General features: G+C 39.4%; 1 protein-coding gene across 13 annotated transcripts in view; it reads left to right on the forward strand.

Moving 5' to 3' along the window:
- Spanxn4l (SPANX family, member N4 like) overlaps nucleotides 1-15383 on the forward strand; it is a 167580-nt gene that overhangs the window by 88956 nt on the left and 63241 nt on the right. For 5 of the 13 annotated variants that reach the window (XR_015646804.1, XR_015646803.1, XR_015646808.1 and 2 more), the window contains exon 3: nucleotides 8025-8187. The exons of 1 other annotated variant lie outside the window; for it this stretch is intronic. The gene's annotated coding sequence lies outside the window, so the exon portion shown is untranslated. Of the gene's footprint in view, nucleotides 1-2615; nucleotides 2672-8024; nucleotides 8204-15383 lie in introns of all 13 variants that reach the window. 7 more of the 13 variants (XR_015646802.1, XM_087601048.1, XM_087601049.1 and 4 more) reach the window with 4 other exon arrangements.

Raw genomic sequence — 15383 nt, forward strand, 5'->3', positions numbered from 1 at the left:
CAGAGCTATAGCAGTCACATATTGTTTCCCATGTTGAGGTTGGCCTTTTGGTTACATAGCTCTTTATAATCATCCCTGCTATGGTAAATGACTCCTCAGCCATACTTCTGTTGTAAACCTCAATAAAATGTATTGATTCCCCACATTGGATTCTGAGGTAATTGTTAATTTTGTGTGGCTTGGGTTCTTTTTCATGTGCGTGCGCGCGCGCGTGTGTGTGTGTGTGTGTGTGTGTGTGTGTGTGTGTGTGTGTGTGTTGCATTCTCTAGAAAACTAACATACAATCTGGTGCTAATATTGACCCCCCCAAGCATATTATGCTTCCCTTCACCTTCACCATTCTCTTTTTTTTTGTTTTTTTGTTTTTTTTTTTCGGAGCTGGGGACCAAACCCAGGGCCTTGAGCTTGCTAGGCAAGTGCTCTACTACTGAGTTAAATCCCCAACCCTCACCATTCTCTTTACCCTTCATACAACATTCTTGGTAGCTTTGCAAAAGAATTCAAATTGAGATGTATGTATATAGACATATACTATATATATATACATATATGTATATATATTTATATATGAATTTCTTAATCCTTCAGGATAATTTCCCTAAATTTAGCAGTTATTAATCCTGGTTTCACATTAAGGCTGTCTGTGGTACTTTTAAGCACCAAACACTTAAGTTCCACCTTTCTCATATAATCTGATTCAGATGGTCTGCTGGAGGTATGTTTCTCTTTTGGAAATTCCCCGTGATGGTTAATCTTTATTGTCAATGTGATTTGATTTAGAAACACCATGGGGTGGCGGATGACTTCTGAGTCTGAATGTGAGGAAGTTTCTTGACTGGATTAGTTGAAGTAAGACTGGATCTATCCCAAATGTATATCGCGCCAGTTCATTGGCTGGAGGCTGTGGTGAATCTCAGCATGATCATTTATTGCTCTTTGCTTCAAGTCACGGATGCAGTATGACCATATATCTCATGCCCCCACTGCCATCCCTATGCCATTGTGGTGGACTATACATTAACTGTGAGCTAAAACAAACCTCTCCCTTTTTTCAGGCATTTGTCCAAGCAACAAGAAGGATAATTAACACAATTCACATGAGAATCTAATATGCTGCCAATTTTTTCTTTAAATTCAATGTCTGTATTTTTTATTATTAATATTTTATTTGTTTACATATCAAATGATATCCTCTTTCCTGGCTACCCCTCCATAAACTCCCTGAATCCAATCCCCCTCCCCCCTCCTTTTTGCCTCTATGAGGGTGGTCCTCTACCCACTCACCCACTCATGCCTCACCCCTATAGCATCCCCAAATGCTAGGGTATCAAACCTCCACAGGACCGAGGACGTCCCCTCCCATTGATGCCAGATGAAGTAGTCCTCTGCTATATATGTAGTGGGAGCTATGTTCTAGCCTATATATACTCTTTGCTTGGTGGGTTAGTACCTCGGAGTTCTGTGGGGTATGGTTAGTTGTTATTGTTGTTTTTCCTATGGTGTTGTAGTTACTTTCAGTTCCTTCAGCCCTTCCCCTAACTCTTCCTTTGGGGTCCCTGTGCTCAGTCCAATGGTTGGCTGCGAGCACCTTCATCCATATTGAGCAGGTGCTGGCAGAGCCTCTCAGAGGATAGCCATGTCAAGCTCCTGTCTGCAAGCACATCTTGGCATCAGCAATAGTTTCGGGTTTTGGTGTCTGTGCATAGGATTGAACCCAAGGTAGGGTGGGTCTCTAGATGGCATTTCCTTCAGTCTCTGCTCCATTTCTTGTCTTTCCCTTGGAGAGGAATATTTTAGGGTTAAAGTTTTGAGATGCATGGGTGGCCCCATCCCTCAACTGAGGGCCATGCTGTCTACTGGAGGTGGTCTCTACAGGTTCTCTCTCCCCTTTGTTGGGTATTTCAGCTAAAGTCATTTCCATTGGGTCCTGGGAGCCTCTCACTTCCCTGGAGTCTGGTACTTTCTAGTGGCTACCCCAATTCCCTATCTCCCACTGCTGTCAGGTTTAAGAATCAATTCTGCACATTTAATACTTCCATTTAAACAAATTTCGATTCAAATATTTTATCATGTTTCCTTTACTTATTCACTTTACATCCAGCTCACAACCCTTTCCCAGTCACTATGTTCCACAAATCCTTTCCCCATCCTCTTCCCATGTGGCATACTCTGAGCATATGCAACCCCTGGGTATCCCACCACCTTGGCACTTCAAGTATCTGTGAGGCTAGATGCATCCTTTCTTGCTGAGACTGAGCTAGAAGAACATATCCCACAGACAGGCAACAGCTTTTGGAATAGCCCCCACTCCAATTGTTCAGGACCCATATAAAGACCAAGCTGTATATCTATTACATATGAACAGGGAGGCCTAGGTACAGCCTGTGTATGTTGTTAGTTACTTAGAAGCAGAATAGTTAATATGGTTAGTTGCTCAGGGACTTTGTTTTAATGTGTACATTATTTGTATTGTTTTCCTCTCTTGGAACTGTAAGCTTAATATATGTGCACTCCACATTCAACTCCCACAGTGAATTCCATCAAATCTCCACACTCACAGAATATCAATTCGTATTCCACTGGGTACTAGTTCTTCCCATTATATTTTTTAACAGTTGGAGAAGACTGACATTCCATCTGTAATCTCTATCAATCATGGTCTAATCTCTAAGTAAGTAAAATGCATGACTCATATTTGAACACTTTATCCTTTATCTCCTAGTATCTTTTTATCTTCTACTTTTATCTTATACCAAGCCTGCCTGATTCCCCTTCTAGCTTATACACCAATCATACTAAATTATGACACAGTCTTCCTAAGGTCAAAGATCCTCAGGCTCTAACGTCTCTAGGAACATGCTATTTCGTCTGTTTGGGCCTTCATTCCCTTATCTGCCTAAAAATTAATAAACATTTTTTGATGTTAATTGGTTATATCTGTGCATACAATGTGCATTATGTTAATATGATTATTATTGCAAAAGGCACAATTTTTTATATTTTCAAAGGTCTCTGGATAAAGATGAAGATCCAGTTTCCTAACAAATTATCCAATGTGACACAGTGGAAATATACTGAGACTTCAATGTCTCCAACTGTGCCAACCAAGTTCTCTGTCACACATAGTCTGCCTTTCTAGGTTTCAATAATATTTTATTCTTTTTTCATTGTCCCTTATTTCCTTTAGTCTGAGATCTCAGTGAAGTCAGACCAATGTGGTCTCAGTGAAGTAAGACCAATGCCTTTTCCATCTTTATTTTCAACTTCTTCTTCTTCCTCTTATTATTATTATTTTTATTATTATTATTATTATTGTTTTATTTATTCACATCTTAAATGTTGCCACATTCCAAGACTGCCCTTGCAGAGTTCTTCACCACATTCACCCTCACTTTGCATCTGAGACAGGGATCCCCCAGGGTATCCCCTTTCCCTCATGCATCAAGTCTCTACAACATAAGGCACATCCTTTCCCAGAGGCCAGACAAAGCAGTCCTCTGCCACATATATGCCAGGAGCATTGGAGCAGCCACTGTATGTGTGTTCTTTGGTTGGTGGCTCCTCTGGGAGCTCCCAGAGGTCCAGGTTAACCGATACTGTTGTTCTTCCTATGGGGTTGTAATCTCCTTCGGTTCCTTTAATCCTTCTCCTTATTCTCCCATAGGGGCCCCTGACCTCAGTCCAATGGTTGGCTGTGAGTATCTCTATCAGCCTCAGCCAGTTGCTGGTAGAGCCTCTCAAAGGACACCCTTGCCAGGCTCCTCTCTGAAAACACAACAAAGTATCAGTAAGAGTGTCAGGGTTTGGTGCCTGCCCATGGGATGGATACAAAGTTGGGCTGGTCACTGGACAGCCATTCCTTGATTCTTTCTTTCATTTTGTCTTTGAATTTCTTTTAGACAGGAATAATTTTGGGTTAAAAATGTACAGATTCAATGCAATTCCAATCAAAATTCCAACACAATTCATCACAGACATGGAAAGAGCAATTCTCAACTTCATATGGAAAAAAAAAACCCAGGATAAACAAAACAATTCTGAACAATAAAAGAACTTCTGGAGGAATCACCATCCATGACCTCAAGCTATTCTACAGAGCAATAATAATAAAGACCTTATGGAATTTGTTAAGAGACAGACAGATTGATCAGTGGAATAGAATCAAAACCCCAGAAATAAACCCACATACCTGTGGAAATTGATAGTTGACAAAGAAGCCAAAACTATACAATGCAAAAAAGAAAGCATCCTCAACAAATGGTGCTGGTCTAACTGACTGTCTGCATGTAAAATAATGCGAATTGATCCATATATATCACCCTGCACAAAGCTTACATCCAAGTGGATCAGGGACCTCAACCTGAAACCAGATATACTAAATATAATAAAGAAAAAGTGGAAAATAGCCTCAAACACATTGGCACAGGGGGAAATTTCCTGAACAGAACACCAATGACTCAGGCTCTAAGATCAAGAATTGATAAATGGGACCTCATGAAACTTCAAATTTTCTGTTAGACAAAGGGCACTGTCAATGGGACAAAATGGCCACCTACAGATTTGGAAAAGATATTAACTAATCTTACACTTGATAGAGTGTTAATATCTACAGACATAAACAACTCAAGAAGTTAGTCTCCAAAAACCCAAACAATCCCATTAGAAATGTAGCATAGAGCTAAACATAGACATCCCAACTGAGGAATTCAGAATGGCTGAGAACCACTTAAAGAAATGTTCAACATTCTTAAACCTCGGGGAGATGCAAATCAAAATGACCCTGATATTCCACCTCATTCCTATCAGAATAACTAAGATCAAACACTCAAGCAACAGTACATGCTCTTGAGGATGTGGAAAAGGGGGAACATTCCTCCATACCTGGTGGAATTGCAAACTGGTACAACCATTCTCGAAATCAACCTGGCCGTTTTTCCACGCGACCTCTCACCAGCAAGAATACGCGGGAACACACGAATCCTTCTGTAGCCAAAATGCTTATTATTTATTAATAATAGAGAGGGCAGCGGGGCGCCAGCATGGCACGGCTTATATACACCCTAGCGCGGCGCGAAGGCACTCTTGCACATGCGCACACAGTTAACTTCCTGAAAGGAAGTCCGCTGGCGCGGCGGAGGCCAGCGCCATCTTGTAATGGTGAAAATGTCTCGGCCTACCACGTGGGGCACAGTGGAAGCCAGCGCCATCTTGTGGTGGCAAATGTTATTGCGGCCCTCTACAGGCAGTTCCTCAGAAAAGTCTTCTACCTAAAGACCCAGCTATAATGCTCCCAGAAAATAAAAGCAACCCAGATGCCCCTTCACCAAAGAATGGACACCGAAAATGTGGTTCATTTACACAATGGAATGATATTCAGATATTAAAAGCAAGGACATCATGATTTTTGCAGACAAATTGGTGGAACTAGAAAATACCTGAATAAGGTAACCCAGACTCAAAAGGACATGCATGGTATGAACTCACTGGTAAGTGGATATTAGCCAAAAAGTATAGAATACAAATAATACACTCCACAGACCCTCAGAAATTAAACAACAAGGAAAGTCTAGGTTAGAAAGCTCAAATCCCACTTGGAAGGGGGAACAAAATTATTATGGGAGGCAAGCAGAGGAGCCTGTGTGGGAAAGGAGAGAGGGAGGGGATACAGAAAACAGTGTCAGGTATGGGGGAACAAAAAAAGGCCAGAGGCCCAGGATTATGAATGGAAATATACAGCTGCTAGGGGTGGTAGTAAGGAAAACATCTAGAAAATTCCAGAGACTTGGGAATGTGAGAAGCTGCCAGGACTCTCTGTGACCTAAATGACCAATAGTGGGGACATGGAACATGAAGAGAACACCTCCAGTAGTTAGGCATGGCCCCCAGTGGAGAGATGGCACCTTTCTTATGTCTTTTTCATCTTTTACCATGAATTTAGCAAAAGAATCCATTCAGTTGTTAGTTGGGGAAGATTTTTAAATCTCATATGAACTTATGTATAATGTAAATTTTTCATGTACTGAAGGTTAGTAAGCAGTAGTGCTTGCTGTGTCTCTCAACTTTTACTCATATACTTCAATGTTTTACCAGTCATTTCCCTTTTGGGTCATGATATGAACATTTATAATTAGAAAGGGAAGTGAGGCATCATGCCTCACACCTATGATGGGGAACTTGGAAGTCTAAGGCTTGGGGCCTTCCCTGAACTCTGAGAAAGCCTGAGCTACACAATGAGACTTAGGCTACAGACTGATGCCTTGTCTCAAAAAGAATCGGATTTTCTTCAATAACATGTCAAAATTACTTAGAAGTTGAGCTGAGATACATTAAATTTTTAATGCATACATATACAACCAGCATTGGTGAGTCTATCTTCTTTCCCAAGACTTTCTTCAATATTTTTAAATCAATCGATTAATTTATTCACTTTACATCCCAGTATCAGTCCTTTCTCTCCTCCAAGTCTCTTGAAGCTACTCCGCTAAGTAGGGGAAGTATCTCCTGTATATCACCCTCAGACTTACACACGCACACCAGTCACTGCAGGACTAGGTACAGTCCTTCTCACTGAGGCCAGACAGGCAGTCCAGTTAGAAGAACAGGATACATAGGCGGGACAGCTCCAGCTTCAGTTGTTAGGGGAATCTGCATGAAGACCAAGCTACACACCTGCTACATATGTACAGGAGGCATCTGTTTCTATTTACTGCTGGGTGCAGCCACTCAGAGGGCAGTTATACTAGGCTCCTGTCTGCGAGCATAATGGAGCATCAGTAATAGTGTTAGGGACTGGTTTTTTCCTAGGAGCTGGGTCTCAATTTGGGACAGTCATAGGTTGGTCATTCCCTCCATCTTTGCCTCTGTTCATTTTATAGGCAGGATACATTTTATGTTGAAAGTTTTGTGGGTGGATTGCTCTTCTTATCCCTGTGATGACTTGCTACAGGAAGTTGTCACTTCAGGGTCCACATCACCATTCATAGGACTTTTACCTAAAGTTACCTCTATAGCCACCCTGGAGCCTCCCCCATCCCAGATCTCTGTCATATCCTAGAATTCCCTCTACTACTGCCCACTGTGAATTTCCATTCTCTCTTCGGCTATCCCTATATCTGATTCCCCTTCCCATCCCTCTTCCAAGCCCTTCACTTCCTCTACCCACTTCTGTTATGTATCGTTTTTCTCATCCTGAGAAAGATTCAACCAGTCTCCCTTGGGCCCTCCTTATTATTTGGCTTCTATGGATCTGTGTGGTTCTCTTGCACAGTATGGCTAATATCCACTTATCGGTGAGTACCTATCGTGCATGTTATTTTGTGTCTCATTTATCTCACTCAGGATGATATTTTCTTGTCCTATCTAATCGTCTGATAAATTCATGATGTCCTTATTTTTAATAGCTGAGTGGTATTCCATTTTGTAAATTAACCACAATTTCTTTATCCATTCTTCAGTTCATGGATGGTTAAGTTGTTTCCAGTTTCTGGTTATTATAAATAAAACTGCTATGAACAGAGTCGAGCAAATATTCTGTGAACAAAAGTATCTGTGAACAGTGATAGTTTGATATCTTCCTTTCATATTTGTATCCCTTTGATCTCTTTTAGTTTTCTTATTGCTCTAGCTAGGCCTTCCTGTACTATATTGAATAGATAGGGAGAGAATAGACAGTCTTTTTGTCCCTGATTATAGCGGAACTGCTTTAAGTTTCTCCCCATTTAATTTGATATTGGCCATTGGCTTTCTGTATATTGCCTTGATCATGTTTACGTTTGTGCTTTGAATCCCTTATCTTTCAGAGAGTGATTTCTTTCTAAAAGTATTTTTTCCAGCACTTAATGAGATGGTCCTGTGGGTTTTTTTTTCCAGTTTGTTTATATGGAGGATTATGTTAATAGATTCTTGAAAGTACACTGATGATACTTTATAATTTTTAATTTTATTTTTCTTGAATATTTTATCTATTTACATTTCAAATATTATCCCCTTTCTCCCCCTCCCATACCCCCTTCTCCCTCTTCCAGCTTCTATGAGGATGCTCCCATCTACCCATCTACTCCAATCTCAACGCCCTGGCATTGCCCTACATTGTGGAAACAAGCTTTCACAGGATCAAGAGCTGTTCCTCCTATTCATGCTGGGCAATGCCATTCTCGGCTTCGTATCTAGCTGGAGTCATGGATCCCTGTATGTCTACTCATTGGTTGGTGATTTGGTCCCTGGGAGCTCTGGTGGGGTCTGGTTGGTTGATATTGTTATTCTTCCTGTGGGGTTGCAAACCCATTCTGCTCCTTCCCCTGCATGCCTGAAATGAAGCCTACTGTGTCATGGTGGATGGTGTCTTTAATATGTTGTTCTTGGATTGGGTTTGCTAGTATTTTATGGAGTATTTTCATACGAATGTTCATAAGAGAAACTAAAATTGGTCTGAAATCTCTTTCCCTGTTGAGTCTTTGTGTGATTTGGGTATCAAGGTGAGTATAGCCTCATTGAATAAGTTTGACAATGTTTCTTATGCTTCTGTTTTGTGGAATAGTTTGAGGACTTTTAGTATTACCTCTTTCTTAAAAGTGTGGTAGAATTTTTCATTAGAACTACCTGGCCCTGGGCTTATTTTATTTTATTGTATTGTTGCTGCTGGGAGAATTTTAATGATGCCTTTCTTTCCTTAGGAGATATAGAGCTATTTAGATTATTTTCTGATTTTAATTTAACTTTGGTAAGTTGTATCTGTCTAGATTATCATCCATTTCATTGTTTAACATTTGTTTTGGCAAAGTTTTCTCTTTCTATGGTGATTTTGCTAGGTACAGAAGACTGGGCTGGTATCCGTGATGTCTTAGAAACTGTAAGACATCTGCCCAGGTCCTTCTGGATTTTCAAGTGGAGAACTCTGGTGTAATTCTCATAGATCTGCCATTGCTACTTAACCTTTAGTCCTTGCAGCTTTTAATATTCTTTGTTCTTTACATTTAGTGTTTTGATAGTCATGTGGCAGAAATATTTTCTTTTTGTTTCACTCTATTTGGTGCTCTATAAGCTTCTAGTATGTTTATAATTTATAGGTATTTGTTTCTTTAGGTTGGGGAAATTGTCTTTTCTTTAAACATATCTTCTTGGCCTTTGTTAAGTTAGTAGTCTTCCTCTTCTATTCCTGTTATTTGTACATTTGGTTTTTCCATAGTGTCGCAATTTTCCTGGATGTTTTGTGTCAGAAACTACTTAGCTTTAGCATTTTCTTTGACCGATGTATCAATTTCTTCTATGGCATCTTTGATGTCTGTGATTCTCTCTTCCATCTCTTGTATGCTGTTGGTGATGCTTCTGCCTGTTGTTCCTGTTCTCTTTCCTAGGTTCTTATCTCCAGGATTTCCTCAGATTGTTTCCTTTATTGCTTCTATTTCCGTTTTCAGGTCTTGAGCAGTTTCATTCATTTCTTTCACCTGCTTGACTGTATTTTCTTGTATTTATATTTATCCATTTCCTCTTTAAGGTGCTCTACCTATTTTTATTTTCCTGTAATTCTTTAAGGGATGCATTCATTTCCTATTTAAAGGCCGCTATCATTTTCACAAGATTAGATTTCAGGTCATTTTCTTGTATTAGGTGTGTCAGGATTTTCAAAGACTGCTGAAGTAGGATAGCTGGGTTCTGGTGGTGCCATATTGCTCTAGCTTTTGTTGATTGTGTCTTTATGTTGACCTTTAGCCATCTGGTTGTTCCTAGTATTGACCAGCCTGATAGTCCCTGACAGAAGTAGACCACTGGAGCTGCAGGTAGAGTTGGTAGTCCTTGACGTCAGCAGGCCTCTGGTATTGTAGGTAGAGCTGGTTGTCCCTAGAGATAGCAGGTTTCTAGGGATGCAGGCAGAATTGGTAGACCATGATAACTTCAGGCTGCTGGTTGTTCAAAGTGGGGCAGCTCTTCAGGAATACAGGTAGAGCTGGTGTTCCCTGATGGTTGCAGGGCTCTATTTGTCCTAGATAGCAGCAGGCCTCCATAGTTGTAGATGGAGTTGTGACCCAGGTATCGAGTACAGAAGGGGCAAGGCAGAGCTCAAAGGAGCTGTTAGGAATTGGATTGGGGGTAGGGGTCTTATCTGGTGGTCACTGATGGCTGAAGATATGTGGGATTGTGGTTAGATGTATGGAACTGGCAGATGGAGCACAAAGGCATCAGGGCAGATCTCAAGGATGCTGGGCTTACCTAGGGCTCTGCAGGCAGGCTTTTGAAGCTTGAAAAACTCGTCTGGTTGGCCCTGGATGCAGTCAGAGCTGTGCTCAGGGAAATTGAGTGAAGTCTCCTTATTACATGTAAAAAACACTATCATGCATCAAGCTTTATGGCCCTGTGATTCTTACAGTCCTTTCATCCCTTCTTGCACACCATTCCCTAATTCTTAATTTTTATGTTGTTTTATACTACACTTGATCTTAGCCAAAAGGCTGAGAAGCGATTTTATGTTGTTTTATAGAGGTATCAATTGGAGTAGAGCACCTCATGCTTGTTAATTTTCTTTGTTTTATATTTTGACCTGTTGCTAATATAATGCTCTCTGCTGAGAGAGAAGCTTCTTTCATGAAGGGTTATGGTTACACTTATCTGTAGATGTAAGGATAAGTATTTGAAATGAAGTTAGAAGTTATACTGGCTTAGGAAAATTATAGTAGTAGGTTTTCCTCCAGGATACACTGCTTCATTAACCATACATAGGGGATTAGGTTTACAGTACCAAGCACAAATTCTCTCCTTTTGAGTAGGCATTAAATCAAATTATCTGGCTGTTGCTTACTTTGAGGATATAATTGTCACTATTGCATATCTTCAGGTATCTTGCTGTTCTTGTCATTGTTGTGAAAGACCCCCGGAGCGGGGAGATCCTCACTCAAGTCTCCGGATGACATGACCCCCCAAGACCTCACTTAAGACCATCCTTGCTGTAATTTACACGAGGTTTATTGATAAGAACCAGTGCACTGGGGTTGAGACTCATATCCCACACGGGGGCAGTGGAGTTAAACCCCCAGTAGCTAAGAGAAGGGGAATTTAAAGGAAGAAACCACAACCCAAGCGGGTAGGGAGGGCTTCATTGGAAAATGTCGAGAATACTAGTGAAAAATCACAAGGAGGAGCTTCCTGTTTCTCAAGATTGTTTAAGTTTATGGTCTACCAGTTCCTGGGAGAAGCTTCCTGTTTCTCAAGATTGTTGTCTAAGATTTTAATCTAACTTTATGGTCAGCTAGTTCCTGGGAGAGAATTGTCGAACCGGCTGATGTAATTGCCCATTCTATGGTCCTAGGAGAAGCTTCCTGGAACATACAATTCCAGGGAGGGCCTAACCAGTTTTTTTCTTCTACTCTGAACCTTTGTCTAGGGGGGAGGCAACCTTAAAACTTCTACCTTTCAGTTGTAGTTCATAAGTATTACAACTGGGTAAAACTTCATGGCTTTCCTCCAATGGCAGATTGATAAGTTCCCTCTGGTATATGAAAGCTAATCCTAAGTGAGGAGGTGCCCTGTTATTATATTTTTCTGCATCATTTGAATTGTGATCACTTTCTTTTGAAAAACTGTCAGAGTTTTTGTTATAGCTTATCTTGACTTTTACCTTTTCTCTTTGTCTTTGTAACTGAAACCCTTCCAAGCACCACTTCAATATATTCCCTGTTCACTCATTAGTTCTTAGACTACCGTTTTGTATCTGTGACCTTCCATTTTATTTCTAATATAAGTCAACATGTAGAAAAACCAACATGCATCTCTAGTATTTCTTCTTTTCTGAGATGGAAAATAATATCTTCTAGCATATCATAGTGTCCTGGTTTCTGTTGCTCTGCTAAAGTGTCTGGAGCATAGCAACTTGGAGATGGAAGGCTTTATCTGGTCTATGCTTTTACATCACAATTTATCAAAGGGAGTCAGGCCAGGAACTCAAACAAAGCAGGAACCTGTGGGCAGGGGCTGATGCAGATGGGTGCTGCTTACTGGCTTTCTTTTCATGGCTTTCTCATCCTGATATTCTATATAATCCAATACCACCAGATTACAGATGTTCCCATCCACAAATGCCTTACAGCCAGGTCTTTTCGAGTCATTTTCTTAATCATGGTTCTCTTCTTTCAGATGACTCTAGCTTGGGTCATGTTGATATAAACCACCATATTCACCAACATTATAAATACCAAATTCATTCTTTCCTCAACTTGCTCTGTTCTATCTTTGGCCCTGAGCCTCATTACTTTTTTTGTGTTTTCTACCTCCATCAGTGGGGAATTCTCAAAATTAAGTTAACCATTCAGACTTGGTTTTCAGCCTCTATTTATTCTTCCTATTCTTAAATATTTGGTTACTGTATTATTTTGGAATTGTTACTGGGACAAATTAACATAAACTTCCCAGTTTGCAGCAACAGAAATTTGTCACATTAAAATGTAGAATATTAAGAATAAGAAATCTGAGCCTAGCATAACTGAGACTTCATCTAGCTGCTAATGGAAAAAGCACAGAGACTCACAGCCAAACATCAGGCGGTGCTCTGAGAATGAGGGATAAAACTGAACAAGCCAGAGAGGTCAAGGATACAATAAAAAGACCTACAGATTCAACTAACCTTGTTTATGAGGCTTGACTGAGACTGAACCACCAAAGAAAGACCGTACAGGGGCTAAACCTAAATACCCTCTACATTTTAGTACATGTGCAGCTTGGTCTTCATGTGGGTCCCCTAACAATTTGAACAGGTGCTGTTCTTGACTCTGTTGTTTGACATTGAATCCCCTTCCCTTATCTGGACTGCCTGGTTGGGCCTCAGTGGGTGAGGATGTGCTTAGTCCTGTTGGGTCTATATGTCCTAGGGAGGGATGATACCCAAGGGAGCCTTACCCTTCTGTGATGAAAAGGGAGGAGGTAATAGGGGAGGGATTTTTAAGGGTGTGTTTAGGAGAAGAGTAGGGAGGGGGCTGTGATCAGGATGCAAAGTAAATGAATGAATGAATGAATGAATGAATGAATGAATGAATGAATGAAAAATAAGAATAAGAAATTAGGACCAAAGGATAAAACTAAGGCATTAGTATGGCAGTGTTTCTTTATGAAGGCTCTAAGACAGAATGTATTTTCTAGATTCTTCCACATTCCTTGATTTGTAATCAAAACATGCAATGGATGGAAGAGCCTTTCTCATATTACACAATTTTACTAATCTTTCATAGTCACCTATCTCTCTGACTCTGACTTCTTGGCTCTCTTCCACTCTCTAGGACTCTTGTGATTAAACTGGGCCACATACAGATAATCCAGAAGGTGTCTTTCTATTTTAAGGTCTGCTCATTTGAAATTTTAATGCAATCTTCCATCTAAATTCACTTGTGTACTTAAGACAGTATCTGTACTGATTCTGAACCTCAGACTGCAGACAAATTTAGGGGATCATTATTCTGCCTAAGCTAGTCATCAGGTCCTGTTTCAGTATCAATTCTTGAATGTTTCTTACTCTGTTGTTATTGTAGCATTAATACAAACTCTATAATTTGTCACTCATATTAATGAATTGCATTACAAACTAATACGTGTTCATACCTCTGACATCTTTTACTTTTTTCTTCTGTGAACTTTCAAGGATTCATATACTGGAATAAAGAGTTGGGTTATACTCATCCCTGCTTGAAAACTTGTAGGAGAACATAGAAAACCATTTTATGACACAGTATCTGTCATCTCCATTGCCATCAGTCATATTAAAACCCCTACCTTTTCTTGAGTGTACTATGCTTTCCTATACCCTTCACTTTCTTACTGTACTTCCCTGAAATCAAATCCCTGAATTTCCCAGTAACCCTATTCTGACAGTGTTTTCTTATCTACTACCAATATTTATTCTTACATGTGCTCCTACCAGTTGCTAGATGTCTCATCTGGGCTCATCCTATATTTTATACTAATTTATTATTTTATGAATCTATAATAATTTACCTTTACTAACCTATGATGTTCTCAGAAACCATGCTTAAACAGATACTTTAGGCCATTTTGCTGAATTTACATTATATATTGGATGCTTCACTGGGTTCAAATTGATATATACCTGTGTGTTTTCTGGCATGAAAATGTACATACACATATGACTAGCCTCAGAGGTCAAAAAGAGGACATCAGATCTGTTTAAATTGGAGTTATATGTGGTTGTGATTAGCCTGGCGTGCATGCCAACAGCACATTTCTGGTTCTCTGAAGAAGAACAATCAATTTAACTGCATTACCCTTTCTTCTGTCCTCACTGAGCTTTTTGAACAGTGTTTATATTGATTAACTTAGAATTTTGAAGATTAATATTTAAGCACACACATGATAATTAATTATTAATTGATTAAAAATAAATTAAAACATTAAAGGAACTAATTAGGGGACAGCTTTCCATTTTTTTAATTTCAAGTGATAAAACATCTGCATATTTTCAATCACTAAAAATATATTCAAACCTATGAATCTCAGAAATATTTCAAATAAATCAAGTTGAAATTGTAGGAAAAGGTCAAATACCCATCACATAATGTGAAAACAGGAAATAAATAATAAATAGTAAAATGACAAATTGGGTCTTATGAATTAATGCCTTAAATCTAAATTATTTAGACATGACAATTAAAATGCAGAGATTAGAAAAGTAGATTAAAAAGCTCTGTCCAGCCAGGCGATTTAATTTTAGCATATACGAGGCAGAGGCTGGTAGATCTCTGATTTTTAGGCAAATCTAATCTTCTAGGACAGCCCCAGCTACACAGAGATACCCTGTCTTGAAAACAAAACAAAAACTCTAATTCAGGTACTCATGAGAGACATACAGACAACAGATATATCAGATATGCACATCAGACAGGATATAGACAGGACAGGAACAGCAAAACTACAGACATAAAGAAGAGACATGGACAGAAGTATAGAATTCAAATTTAGGGTCACTCTTGGTCAAAATACTCTAAGAGGGAATTTCTGTTTTCATTCCTTAATGTAACTGATATATGCTATAGAATGGCATCTAACTGTAAAAAGAATGAAATCCAAATATTATGACCAAATGAAAGAACTAGGTTCTATTAATCAAAATAAGCCAGGCATAGAAAGAAATGCACCACATTACTTTTTTATGTATGGAATCTAAAAAATATAATTTTATAGAAGCTGAAAGTGAAAGTGTATCTTTTGACAATTTCATATATGTATACATTGTGTTTTGAACAGATTCACCCCATTGTCCTCTCTGTCCATGTCCCTGTATTCTTGAACTCCTATTACATTACATCTAGCACTCCTCCTATTTCCAGAACGATTTTTATTTATTCATTTACTTTTATTTTTAGTGACTCCCTGTGTTTCTTTAATATTCC

Source organism: Rattus norvegicus, chromosome X (genome assembly GCF_021556685.1).
Source record: "Rattus norvegicus strain SHRSP/BbbUtx chromosome X, alternate assembly SHRSP_T2T, whole genome shotgun sequence".
NCBI lineage: Eukaryota > Metazoa > Chordata > Mammalia > Rodentia > Muridae > Rattus > Rattus norvegicus.